The sequence below is a fragment of the Mya arenaria genome, chromosome 7 (assembly GCF_026914265.1).
Source record: "Mya arenaria isolate MELC-2E11 chromosome 7, ASM2691426v1".
In the NCBI taxonomy this organism is placed as follows: Eukaryota; Metazoa; Mollusca; class Bivalvia; order Myida; family Myidae; genus Mya; species Mya arenaria.
The window spans coordinates 63,003,517-63,016,069 of NC_069128.1; the positions used below are offsets into that span (position 1 = coordinate 63,003,517).

The window sequence follows — 12,553 nt, forward strand, 5'->3', positions numbered from 1 at the left end:
CATCAGAGTTGTTTTCATCGAATAATTTACTTCTCTCATGTATGACCGATTAACGGCGGATATTCGACGGAATATAGTTTCAAACCACTTGCTTTTGAAATTGTCTTGGTTAATGTTATCCTTTAAACCGTCGTTGACGGGTAGGAATGTTCCGGCTTTTCATTTTCTTCAAATAGTTTATGCATTTTGCTGTGGAGTTTTGTGCTGTTGTTTCATGTTTCTTGTTTGTGATTTTTTGTTTTTATGTCCGATGCCTTTGGCGTTTACCCTGTGACATTAAACTGGGCTTGTGTCTGTAGTTGTTCACATAAGTATTTATACGAGGGGTAATATTGGGTTATCCATAACGCGGCGATGTGGACGCGGATAGCTCCCCATCTCCATCACAGGGGGGTCCAACGTAATTTGTGTTTGCCGAATTTTAAGTGAGGGAAATTGTGTGAAGCCGAATCAAATGGCGGCGTTTGAAGGAATTTCGGTGTTTCAGGTAGATATTGTCACTTTGTAAGTAAGTTACCTCACCATTCTCGCAATATAAATACGCCTACCCGGAGACCACACGTGTAAGCGTCTCTCGTTTTTTTTAACTTATGTTTCTAGAGGCCTTAACAAAAAAGTTATTGAATGTATAAGATGAGCGATTGATTGTTTACGAAGTGAAAATACAAAATTTCGTGACTTGAAACTGTGTTTCAGTCAAAATTTACCATTCGTGTACCTAATTTAGGTATTTGCTATTGAATTTTTGCATTAATTATCTTCTCGACGGCTAATGCACGTACATGGGCACTATACGGCCGATTATTTTATGTTTAAACACCTTTTATGTTGGGCGACGAAGTTTTATGCAGTTTTTGTGTGAATCAGAATCAGAATTCTATATACACATCTGTATTTATTGTCTCAAATATCAAGGTGTTAAATAATGAAATTAAATATAATGAATAAACTTGAAATTCAAGTTCGTATTAGAACGTTAATCATATTTATCGTTTTACAATTACAGCAAAAATGTGCATCGGCCGGGAATCGAACCCGGGCCGCCCACGTGGCAGGCGAGCATTCTACCACTGAACCACCGATGCTTATATAGACGTACGTTCAATACGCTCTAATTGTACGTAAACGTTTATTAAACGTTTGTGTCCACAAGGCGTTTTTCAACCATATTTCCAGTGATGCGTGTTAGTTTTTTGATTCATCTCTGCTGTAACGTTATACTCTGAAAACGTTTATTAAGCAACAGAACGATGTATTAATTACTAAATACAGTGTGTGTATCCACGTGACAAATTGCGTCATAAATGGTATGTCGGACAGCAACATTTTGCTTTGAATGCAGACTTTAAACAAAAAGACTATTTTTTCTCAATTTTAAAAGAAACATAGCGCAGTCTACGCCGCTTACGGAGCTCCGCCCTCGGTCTTTTACCAGAGTTTGATTTAAAGTTTAGTTTCTTAAAACACTTCGACAATCCTTTTCCAAAAAAGGTCGTCTGACGGAGCACTGTTAAAACATTATTTGAAAACAGGTTTGTCGAAGCGTTTGATGAAATTAACAAACAAGTGTACGTCCGACATTACGGAACGTCTCGTTATGGCATGATTAGGGAGGCGTATTTTCTGCTCAACAATATCATTCTAATGGCTTTGAAGACCTCCCGATGTCTTATTTACCGTTTATAGATGTTTCTCAAACTCTAAACAGAAATATTCAAGGGCATATCTTGCAGAGTCATAAAAACATGACAAAATTGCGGACAGCGAGTCGAGTGGTTCCGAGATATACCACCCTGGGCCGAATTTTATTTCTAAACAAAATCTTAACTTTCCCATATTTATTTTCTTTCTAAATATATTGCCCACTGTTAGGACTCTCTTTCCTACTTGTTTACTTTACAGCGTTGAAATATAAAGTATTTAGTCAAGTAAAACATCGCAGCTTCTATATACACATCTGTATTAATTGTCTCACATATCAGTTAAATAATGGAATTAAATATATTTATATTTAATAAACTTGAAATTCAAGTTCGTATTAGAACGTTAATTATACATATCGTTTTACAATGATAACAAAAGTGTGCATCGGCCGGGAATCGAACCCGGGCCGCCCGCGTGGCAGGCGAGCATTCTACCACTGAACCACCGATGCTTACACAGACGTACGTTCAATACGCTCTAATTTTACGTTAACGTTTATTAAACGTTAGTGCCCACAAGGCAATATCGACCGGACTGTCAATGATGCGTGTTTGTTTTTGATGTATCATATAGACCCGGAAAGCTCCACATCTCCTTATAATCATTATAATTTGTAATAGCTTAAGCAACTGGGTCAAGGCTTTTAAAATACATTTCCTGACTTATATGCAATGAACTATAAAATATTTCAAGTACTTGCGGCCCTGATTTGTGAATTTGTAAAACCTTTAAATGAATCTTTTACGAATGCCTACCTGAAACAAGCGCATATCTCGCAGCATCATAAAATCATGACAAAATGGCGGACAACCACTCGAGTGATTTCGAGATATACGATTCTGAGCCGAATTTTATTTCTAAATGTATTGTTTAATTGACCATATTCCTTTTTTCTAAACACTTTGATAGGACTCTATGTCGTACTTGTTTACTTTACATCGTTAAAATATCAAATATTCAGTCAAAGTGAAGTAAAACATCGGAGCTTCTATATACATATCTTATAAATTGTCTCGCATGTTATGCTGTAAATTAATGAAATGGAATATATTAAATAAACTTGAAATTAAAGTTTGTTTTATTAACGTTAATCGAATTTATTGTTTAAACACTCGTCTGATTTTCATAGAAGCAAAAACGTGTGCGTCAAAGTTGTCCTTAATATGTTTTATGCAACACAAGGGTCGCACCATATCGACGGCTCACATCCCTTGTTACTTTGGACTACAATGGACAATTGTGTTTGCAATATATACATGGTCTGTTTCACAATGACAACAAAAATGTGCATCGGCCGGGAATCGAACCCGGGCCGCCCGCGTGGCAGGCGAGTATTCTACCACTGAACCACCGATGCTTACATAGACGTACGTCCAATACGCTTTGATTGTACGTTTACGTTTATTAAACGTAAGTGCCCACAAGGCGTTTTTCAACCGTACTGTCAATGATGCGTGTTTGGTTTTTTGATATATCACTGCTGCAACGTTTTACTCTGGTAACATTTATTAAGCAACTGTATGACTAAGTTAATCGTATTGCTTACACACTCGTCTGATATATCATAGAAGCAAGAATGCATTACAGTAGTCTAGATTTTTTATGCAACCGAAGGGTCGCACTACATCACCGGCTCACGAAATTTTTATGAAAAACTACAGAAACTAGTTGGTGGTCAATGCAGCCCGAAATGAATGTAAAACGACTTTTGTATCATTTTCTTATTAATTTATTGCTGTTCACACCGAACACACAAAAGTAGGTCAGACGGCACGGGACGGCATGTTTTGGCATGATTTAGGAGGCGTTGTTCTGCTTAACAATAACATTCTAATGGCTATGAAGACTTTCCGATGTCTTACTAACAGTTTATACATGTATTTCAAATAATTAACAGAAAAAGTCAATGAGATATGTATGTGTGCATATGTAAAACCATCATATGAATGTTTTACGGGCGCCTAACTGAAACAACGGAATCTCACGCAACATCATACACACATGACATATTGGCAGACAGCGAGTCAAGCGATTCCGAGATTCACCATTCTGAGACGAATTTTATTGCTAAATATATTGTTACTTGACCATATTCCTTTTTTTCTAAATACGTTGTCCAATGTAAGGACTCGCTGTCCTCCTTGTTTCCTTTGCAGCGTTGAAATAGCATATATTCAGTCAAGTCACCATAGTGTCTATAGACATTTCTTTATTAATTGGCTCACATATCATGTTGTTAATTAATGGAATTAAATATATTAAGTTAACATGAAATTAAATGAATCTTATGAATTTTATACATTGACAACAAAAATGTGCATTGGCCGGGAATCGAACCCGGGCCTCCCGCGAGGCGAGCATTCTACCACTGAACCACCGATGCTTACATAGACGTACGTTCAATACGCTCTAATCGTAGGTTAACGTTTATTTTACGTGAGTGCCCAGAAGGCGATTTAACCGTTCTGTCAATGATGCGTGTTAGATTTTGATATATCACTGTTGCAACGTTTTACTCGGGAAACCTTTATTAAACAACTGTATGATGGAGTTAAAAGCAATGTTTAAACACACTCGTCTGATATATCATAGAGGCAAAAACGCGTCGCAGAAGTCTAGATGTTTTATGCAGCGAAAGGGTACCACCATATCACAGGCCAACATCCCTTCTTCCTGTTGAATACAATGGACAATTGTTTTTGCAATAAATTCATGGAATGTATGGACAAAGGTCAAGATCACAGTTGATGGTCAATGCAGCCCGATATGATTGCAAAATTACTTTCGTTTGATGTTTGTGTTATTGCTGCTCACATCGAACAGACAAGTGTACGTCAGACAGCACGGAACGTCTCGTAAGGGCATGATTTAGGAGGCATATTTTCTGCTCAACAATATCATTCGAATGGCTATGAAGACCTCTCGATGTCTTTCTAACCATTTATACATATTTAAAAAAAAATATTAAACAGAAAAATCGATATGATATTATTGACGTCATTACAAGAAAACGTTATAGAACTAATACTAAAAAGCTAAAATTTCCACCATTTGTAAACCTATTTGGAACGATGTAAAACAAGAAATGTCATTTAATTCCAGTTGTTTTTGCAGAATTTAAACATAAATGGCTAAAATTACTGTTCAAAAATAATATATCGTATCTCAACAAATAAGAAAAACATCTTAAAAAGTGTCCGACACCTACTGCAGTCACGTGACATTTTTGCGCCAAAGATTAACGCAAATGCTGATTTTAATTATGTTTATATAAATGGAAATATGACCGTCTCAACCATCAAAAGTGATCTAAGCATTTGAGCTACAGAAAATTAGAGAAATCTTCGACTGTCATTCGACCACACAGATAGTTATTACACCACATATGTTTCCGTGTGTCTATTGCTGCCTTGTTGAACCATCTATTAGAGTTATTTTTATCAAATAATTAACTTCCTATATGTATGACCGATTAACAGCGAAAATAGTATCAAACCACTCGCTTTCGAATTTGTCTGAAGAGGGTCAAGATTCGGTTTTCCATAACGCGTCCATATAGACGCGGATAACTCCCCATTACCTTATCATCACTATAAGGTAAAGACAGCAGCTGCAATGTCATTGCTTTTAAAATACATTTCCTGACTGATATGTAATGAACTATAATATCTCTCAAGAAGTTGCGGCCCTGATGTGTGCATATATAAAACCTTCAAATGAATGTTTTACGAATGCCTACCTTAAACAAGGGCATATCTCGCAGTATAATAAAACCTTGACAAAATGGCGGACAGAGTTTCAGTTGATTCCTAGATATACGATTCTGGGCCGAATATTATTTCTTAATATATTGTCTACTTGACCATATTCCTTTTTTTAATTACTGTGTCCATTGTTCGGACTCTCTGTCCTACTTGTTTACATTACAGCGTTAACATATCATAATTATATTTAGTCAAGTCAAGTAAAACACCTCAGCGTCTATATACAAATCTGATTAATTGGCTCACATATCATGTTGTAATTATTATTATTATTATTATAGATCATTAGTAAACTTAAAATTAATTGAATCATATGTATTTTGTATAATGAGAACAAAAATGTGCATCGGCCGGGAATCGAACCCGGGCCGCCCGCGTGGCAGGCGAGCATTCTACCACTGAACCACCGATGCTTACAAAGACGTTCGGTCAATACGCTCCAATTAAACGTTAACGTTTACTAAACGTTAGTGCCCACAAGGCTATCTCGACCGTACAGTTAATGATGCGTGTTAGTTTTTTGATATATCACTGTTTCAACATTTTACTCTGGAAACATTTATAAACCAACTGTTATGTATGATGAAGTAAATGGTAATGTTTAAACAAACTCGTCTGATATATCATAGAAGCAAGAACGCGTTACTGTAGTCTAGATATTTTATGCAACCGAAGAGTCGCATCATATCACCGGCTCACAGTCATTCTTTTCTCTGGAATACAATGGGAAATTGTGTTTGCAATGTATACATGGTCTATATGGACAAAGGGCAAGGTCACAGTTTTGTTCAACTGAGGTGGGAGAAAAGGCATCTACCACAGCCGCTCGTGCAAGAAAGGTTCATCCCAACCCTCGCGCATGGTGTTTTGCAGAAGCTCGGTAAACCACGTTTCCGCAAAACACCCTACGCTCGGGTCAGAAACGAGCCTTTTTTTCACTCTCGGCCATGGAAGATACTTATAATCTCGTGTATGTATATGTAAGCCTCATTTACCTGCAGAAGAAAGGTTTTAAACCACTTTCTTTCGGATATAATTTGTATTAAAATCGCTCAAAGGTGATGATTGGGTTGTCCAGAATCATATAAGCCATAAAGACGTGAATAGATACACCACTTTCTTTATCAGTCACATAATTAATAGACAACAGCAACAGCAGCAGAAGCAGTAGCAGTGTTACTGCATTATTATATATTTCATGACTTATATTCAATGTCCAAAAAAATCCGAAGAGATTTTCGTCACATACGTTCCCTTATGAACGGTGCGGCGATTACCTATTAATGACATCATTTATTACATTTCGCTCAGTGCGCGATCTGTTGCAACTAGGAGGCTATTTCGGATACACTTCTAGCCAACATGACGACCGGCATTTGAATTTACGCGGGAATTTTGAATATTTCTGGAAATTTCTAGCCATTATAAACAAACCGCTATTTATAGATAAGTAGAGAACTTCTTTTCGATGTTGTTGACCATTAACCCACTCACCACAGCCTATATACTATGTCGTTTCCGATATCGATCTTGTAGTGCTGTAACCTTGGGTACGTTAGAAAAACTTTTTTCACCGAAGAATTAGAGGTTAGTTTAAATAAAGTAGGCGTGACACTTATATATATATACATATGTAAAACAATCCTCGCAGCTATGTTAAACGTATTGTTTTACTTATGCCAACCTGACATGAAAACATGACAGCGTCTAGAGCGATTCCGAGATATAACATAATATATTAATCGAATTGTAATTCTAAATCCATTGTATATTTTATCATATTCCTTCCCTCCTAAAAAATGTTACCAAATGTTAGGACTTTCAGTGCTTTGATTCCTCAATACTTTACAGCGTTGGAATATAGTATATAGTCAACTCCGGCGTATGTTTGAAGTCACGATATTTAAAGTATACATGGTGATAGGAGAGACGTGAACTTTGCTTAATAAAGATAAAAGCAGGCAGTGTGTTAATGCTATAAAATGTTGGCCCGATTTGGACATATTTCTTTCTTTATAAAAAAGGACAACCTAATAAAGATTTTGAAACAAATTTGAGGGGGAAAATGTTCTTTTTAAGGTTGGAATAGGGCCGAATTTCGCTCCTTATTCATAAGAAAGAGAGCTGTATGAAATTATATGTTTAAAAAACAATTTCTATTGCACATACTGCCACTGATCAGTACTTGGTACTCACAAAATGCCCCGAATCGTCACAAAACTGCTTGGGTTACAGGATATTGAACATGTATAGTGGGTCGGAACCTTAAATGTAATTTAACAAGAAGCATACGTTTTATACAGAATAGATTTCTGAAGCCCCGTGTACAAGGGTTTTTACTATCTTGAGTTCGCAATAAATCACTAAATGGTAAAACTTCAAGACTTTAATACCTTGCATATAGAATACCCTTCAAATGCCAGATGCGTTAAATTCTTTAGTAAATGCATGCGTGTCCTTATATTGCTGTGCATTTAAAGCGCGTGATATAAATATAATTTTTCTGACGAATTAACATGCAATACGATCATGATTATGCAACGACAAATCAACATGCCGTAAAATTAGACCTGTCAAGTTTGTTCACTTTTGCAAAATATTTCTGTTTTTTATCAATTTTACACCTGATTATAATACAAACTACATATTCAGCCAATAAAATTGCAGAAAGGCGATCATTGCGTACATGGCTTAATCATCAAAGGCCTAGTTTAAACTTTCTATAAGTGCCCCCCCCCCAAAAAAAAAAAAAATAAAAACAACAAACAACAACAACAAAAAACAACGCGTTTTTGTACACAGCCTCTGTTAATTGATCTTAATCTTATTACATAATTGTCTTATTAGATCTCCAATCTGAGTATCCTGCTGTGCAGTTTTGGATGTTTCATTATACAAATTGACCCTAAATGGCCCTGAGGCAATAAACGAATACACAGGAAATTGGCCCCTACTGTGACACCAGTGCAATTAGCAGGAGATGCACAGTAGGCCTTTAAAAAGTTCAACTTTCGCGGGTGTTTAAAGGTCTGCTTACTGCAACCCATCCGATTCACGCTCCCTGCGTCAGAGTTTGAGTTAACAATGTGTCAGCCATTGAAGTAACATGAAAATATAACCTCATGTCATCTAAGGGCGTTTTTCTTGGTTATAAACTGGTTTCGGTTTTAGATCGGTTTCACGAACTGTGCATTTGTTGTTACAGTTTCAAATAAAACCAAAACCAGTTTTATCGTTTTTTTAATGAAAACCGAAACCGGTTTTCGAAACTATCGAAACCCCTACCGTAGGCGGTTTCATCGCTTCGTTCCATCCGAAAACTAGTTTACTTTGAAACCAACATGGTGGAAAACCACCTTTGTTGGAACTCAATCCTTTTTGATAACAATGCCTTACAATGGACAAATGAGCTAAGTGATAAAGTTTATATTTATAACTAGAAATAATGGCTTCACGCAGTAGCTCCACCATGTTGTTTAAACTGTACACAAATCCATGCATTTGTTACTTCAAGCCAAACAATCGAAACCGATTTCGAAACTGCTGAAACCATTGACACCAAAACTGAAACTGTTTTCGTATCAACAAAAACGCCCTAACTATTACTTGTCTTGTAACGCTCATGAAATAACACTGTCACTAATGAAATTTTCTATGATAGACTGCTTACAATCTTATTATTGTATCCAATTTTGATTAACAGTTCAACTTATCACCTTTTATTAGATCTAAGGCAAAGGGCTAGCATGTGATGGACGCAAAACGAATAGATCTGTGATAAAATGCTATTCTTCTAAAAGGCCAGAATATTAACAGTGAATTCCCAACTAAAGGTACTTTGAAAGCAAACATTGATCAATATAAGAAAGAAAAAAAGATTATTCTTGTATTGTTCTAACATTTTCTTAAAAGATATAATAAGGGGGGACAATTGATATCACATGGTCATAATTTTCAACGACCCGAGAGATATCAATGTAACAGAACGAAATATTGTAGCGTGCGACTTCCGATGATGGAGAGTGCGTGCATTTGACAGTTTTTGGGCCTTTTTATACGTTTTCTTGTAATTCCACTTTTAAATTAAACACATAAAGTATTTTCAAATTAGTTTCAATGTATTTGAAATAATACTGTAGCTTTCGCAAACCGTCTTGCAAATAGTACGTTGACAAAGTGTTTAGAAAATGATGTAAATTATATAACTCATACATTTAACAGTTAAAACTTGTTTCCAGAGTTCTTGTACTCTCGTCGTTCTTAGATCAGCTTCATTGGGAATTAAACGTACAGAAAATGATTTTTGGATAAAAAAAATGAACGGAGCGAGGGATTTGCATGTGATCAAATCAAAGCAAAATCAAATCAAATTTTATTTTCAGTCGGCATGACATAACAGAGAAACAAAGCTATGAATAGCTATTGACCGACTACATATTGAAACATGCATATGTAACATGAACACGAGTATGACAGCATAAGTAAACACATTTAAGTATTGAATTTTTACCTAAATAAAATAATGAATAAGAACATGATTAAAACATGAATACAGATGTCATATACAATATACACATTTAAAAACTGAGGTGCGCACTAATTTTATTAAAGCTGAAAGATTCAAGATATAAACTTTTATTTAGTAGTTTGAACACATTTCTGTTCCTCATGACATGGTATAGAATGATTTGCAATATAAAGTATGTATATAAAACGTTTTAATGATATATATGAAATTGAAACTAGAAAGAAATGAAATAATATCAATAAAAAACAGCAATTCTGATGAATTTAATATTGCGTATTGCGATATGTAACAATGAGAATTGTCTACTTAACAGACAGACATGGTAGAAGATAATTATCTATTATGCCATGCTGAGAGATAATGCATATATAAAGTTTAAATCTTTAAAGGTTCTCCGATTGTTAAGTTAAAACAGTGTCAAGTCATGACCTAAGCTTTCAAAACAAATGATAATAATAAAAACTGGCCAAACTTGAGTTTTTATCTTCATAATAAGTAAACATTAGCCCATGATTAAACGGGTAATCTTGGGCTGTGCGTCGCCTTAAGAGGACAGTAGCTGGGCTTATCTTAAGGAGCAAGTACACAACACGATGCCGTGCGTTGTTATTATTGGGAAGGGCTTCCAGTCTTTACGTTACTGCGTAGAAGTATTATCATAACCGAAAAAGTTGTAAACAAATATGCTTGCTTGTTGTTTTTTTCCAAAGTGCATTGAGAAATAGAATACAGTTAATATTTGGGTATACTATTATATGGTCAAATATTTACAAACATCGTTGTCTGTCCTTATCCTGCGTTAGAAAATAATATTATTTAATATATATTTGCTGAAGATGAACAGATGGAAGTTGTCAATCCATGATTGAATTCAATGATGCGTTTTAGCCATACCAATTGCACGAAGTTTTCCGGTTTAAATTAGTTGCCAAAACATATATTTGTTACCCGATAGGCATTGTGTGTTAATAAAACAAGTTATACAATAACCTATTTACAACAATCCGCTATTGGTCACAACTCATGGTCAATGTTGCCCGATATATGCAGTTTATCGTATGTTAAACCAAATGAAAGATATCCTAATTAGTTTTGAACGCAACTTTCTGTCAATGTATTTCATTTTGTAATTGTCTATTTTTTCGCTGGGCCCTCTACGCATGCGCTTTGTACCAATGAATGATAGCTAAGGGCACTTTTGTATGAAGGCATTTCAAGCATACGTCATGAACTCAAACTTACTTTAGTTTTGCAAATGGAAACAAGCGATCAAATCGTTTTTATATTAATTCTGTATACAATAATTTATACTCATATATGCCCAATTAACGACGATAAGATAGATTCAAACCTCTTGCTTTCGCTTTCAAATTTGTCTTATAAACGCTGAAAGCTCCCAATCTCCTTATCGTCACTATAATTTAAAGACAAAAGCAGCAGCAGTAGAGTTATGGCTTTTAAAATGCAATTCCTGACTGATATGAAATGTACAGTAGTATTGATAGTAATGATAAAAATTCTAGCTGCGGCCCTGATTTGTGCGTATGTAAAACCGTCATACGAATGTTTTGCGAATGCCTTCATAAAATGATGGCATTTTAAGCAGTACCAGAAAAAATGAACCGAATTTTATTTCCAAAGATATTGTGTACTTGATCATTTACCCTCTTTTCTAGATATCCTTAGTTCTACTTATTTACTTTACAGCGTTGACATATCATATTATATTTAGTCAAAGTCAAGTAAAATTCCGCAGCCCATACGTTTATCAATTGTCTCAGATATTATGGTTTTAAATGATGGAGTTTAATATTTTGAGCTTGAAAATTAAGTCTTTATAGGTACGTTAATGATATGTATATTTAAACAATAATAAATAAGTATGTGCATCGGCCGGGAATCGAACCCGGGCCGCCCGCGTGGCAGGCGAGCATTCTACCACTGAACCACCGATGCTTACAGAGATATAAGTTATTTACGTTACAATCAATACGCTCGAATTTTACGTTGACGTTCATAAAACGTAAATGCTCTAAAAGCATTTCGGCCGTATTGTCAATGATGCGTGCTAGTTTTATTATCTATCACTGCTGCAATGTTTTGCTTAGCAGGCATATTTAAAGCAACAATATGATGTACTTAAAGCATCTTTAAACACTTATAATATATATCATAGTCGCATCAACGTGTCACAGTAGTTGATATGTTTTATGCAAAAGAGGGGTCGCACTATATCACCGACTAGTGAGTTAATAAACTACACTTGGTACAAGTTCCAAGACTTGAATACCTTGCACTTCGAATAAGCTTCAAATGCCAGATTCTTTACTTTCTTTAATAAATTCATGCGGTCCCAACATTGCTGTGTATTTAAAACGCGAGATATAAATATAATTATTCTGACAGATTAACATGCAATAAGATCATGATTATGCACCGGCAAATCAACATGCCGTAAAATATGACCTGTCAAATGTGTTCACTTTTGCAAAATATCGCTGTTTTTGTTTCCAAATGTTCTACCTATGATATTTATAACGCAGATAAAATAGCACTG

The 12,553-nt window shown here is 35.4% G+C and overlaps 5 non-coding genes across 5 annotated transcripts; all 5 read right to left on the reverse strand.

The window, feature by feature from the left end:
- Window positions 1–1,014: 1,014 nt before the first annotated feature.
- Window positions 1,015–1,085, reverse strand: Trnag-gcc (transfer RNA glycine (anticodon GCC)). The gene has a single exon. It is a non-coding gene; the product is annotated as a tRNA-Gly (tRNA).
- Window positions 1,086–2,084: 999 nt separating this feature from the next.
- Trnag-gcc (transfer RNA glycine (anticodon GCC)) lies at window positions 2,085–2,155 on the reverse strand. Its single transcript has one exon. It is a non-coding gene; the product is annotated as a tRNA-Gly (tRNA).
- Window positions 2,156–2,990: 835 nt separating this feature from the next.
- On the reverse strand, window positions 2,991–3,061 carry Trnag-gcc (transfer RNA glycine (anticodon GCC)). Its single transcript has one exon. It is a non-coding gene; the product is annotated as a tRNA-Gly (tRNA).
- A 2,749-nt stretch (window positions 3,062–5,810) lies between these two features.
- Trnag-gcc (transfer RNA glycine (anticodon GCC)) lies at window positions 5,811–5,881 on the reverse strand. The gene has a single exon. It is a non-coding gene; the product is annotated as a tRNA-Gly (tRNA).
- Window positions 5,882–11,881: 6,000 nt separating this feature from the next.
- Trnag-gcc (transfer RNA glycine (anticodon GCC)) lies at window positions 11,882–11,952 on the reverse strand. The gene has a single exon. It is a non-coding gene; the product is annotated as a tRNA-Gly (tRNA).
- Window positions 11,953–12,553: the final 601 nt, after the last annotated feature.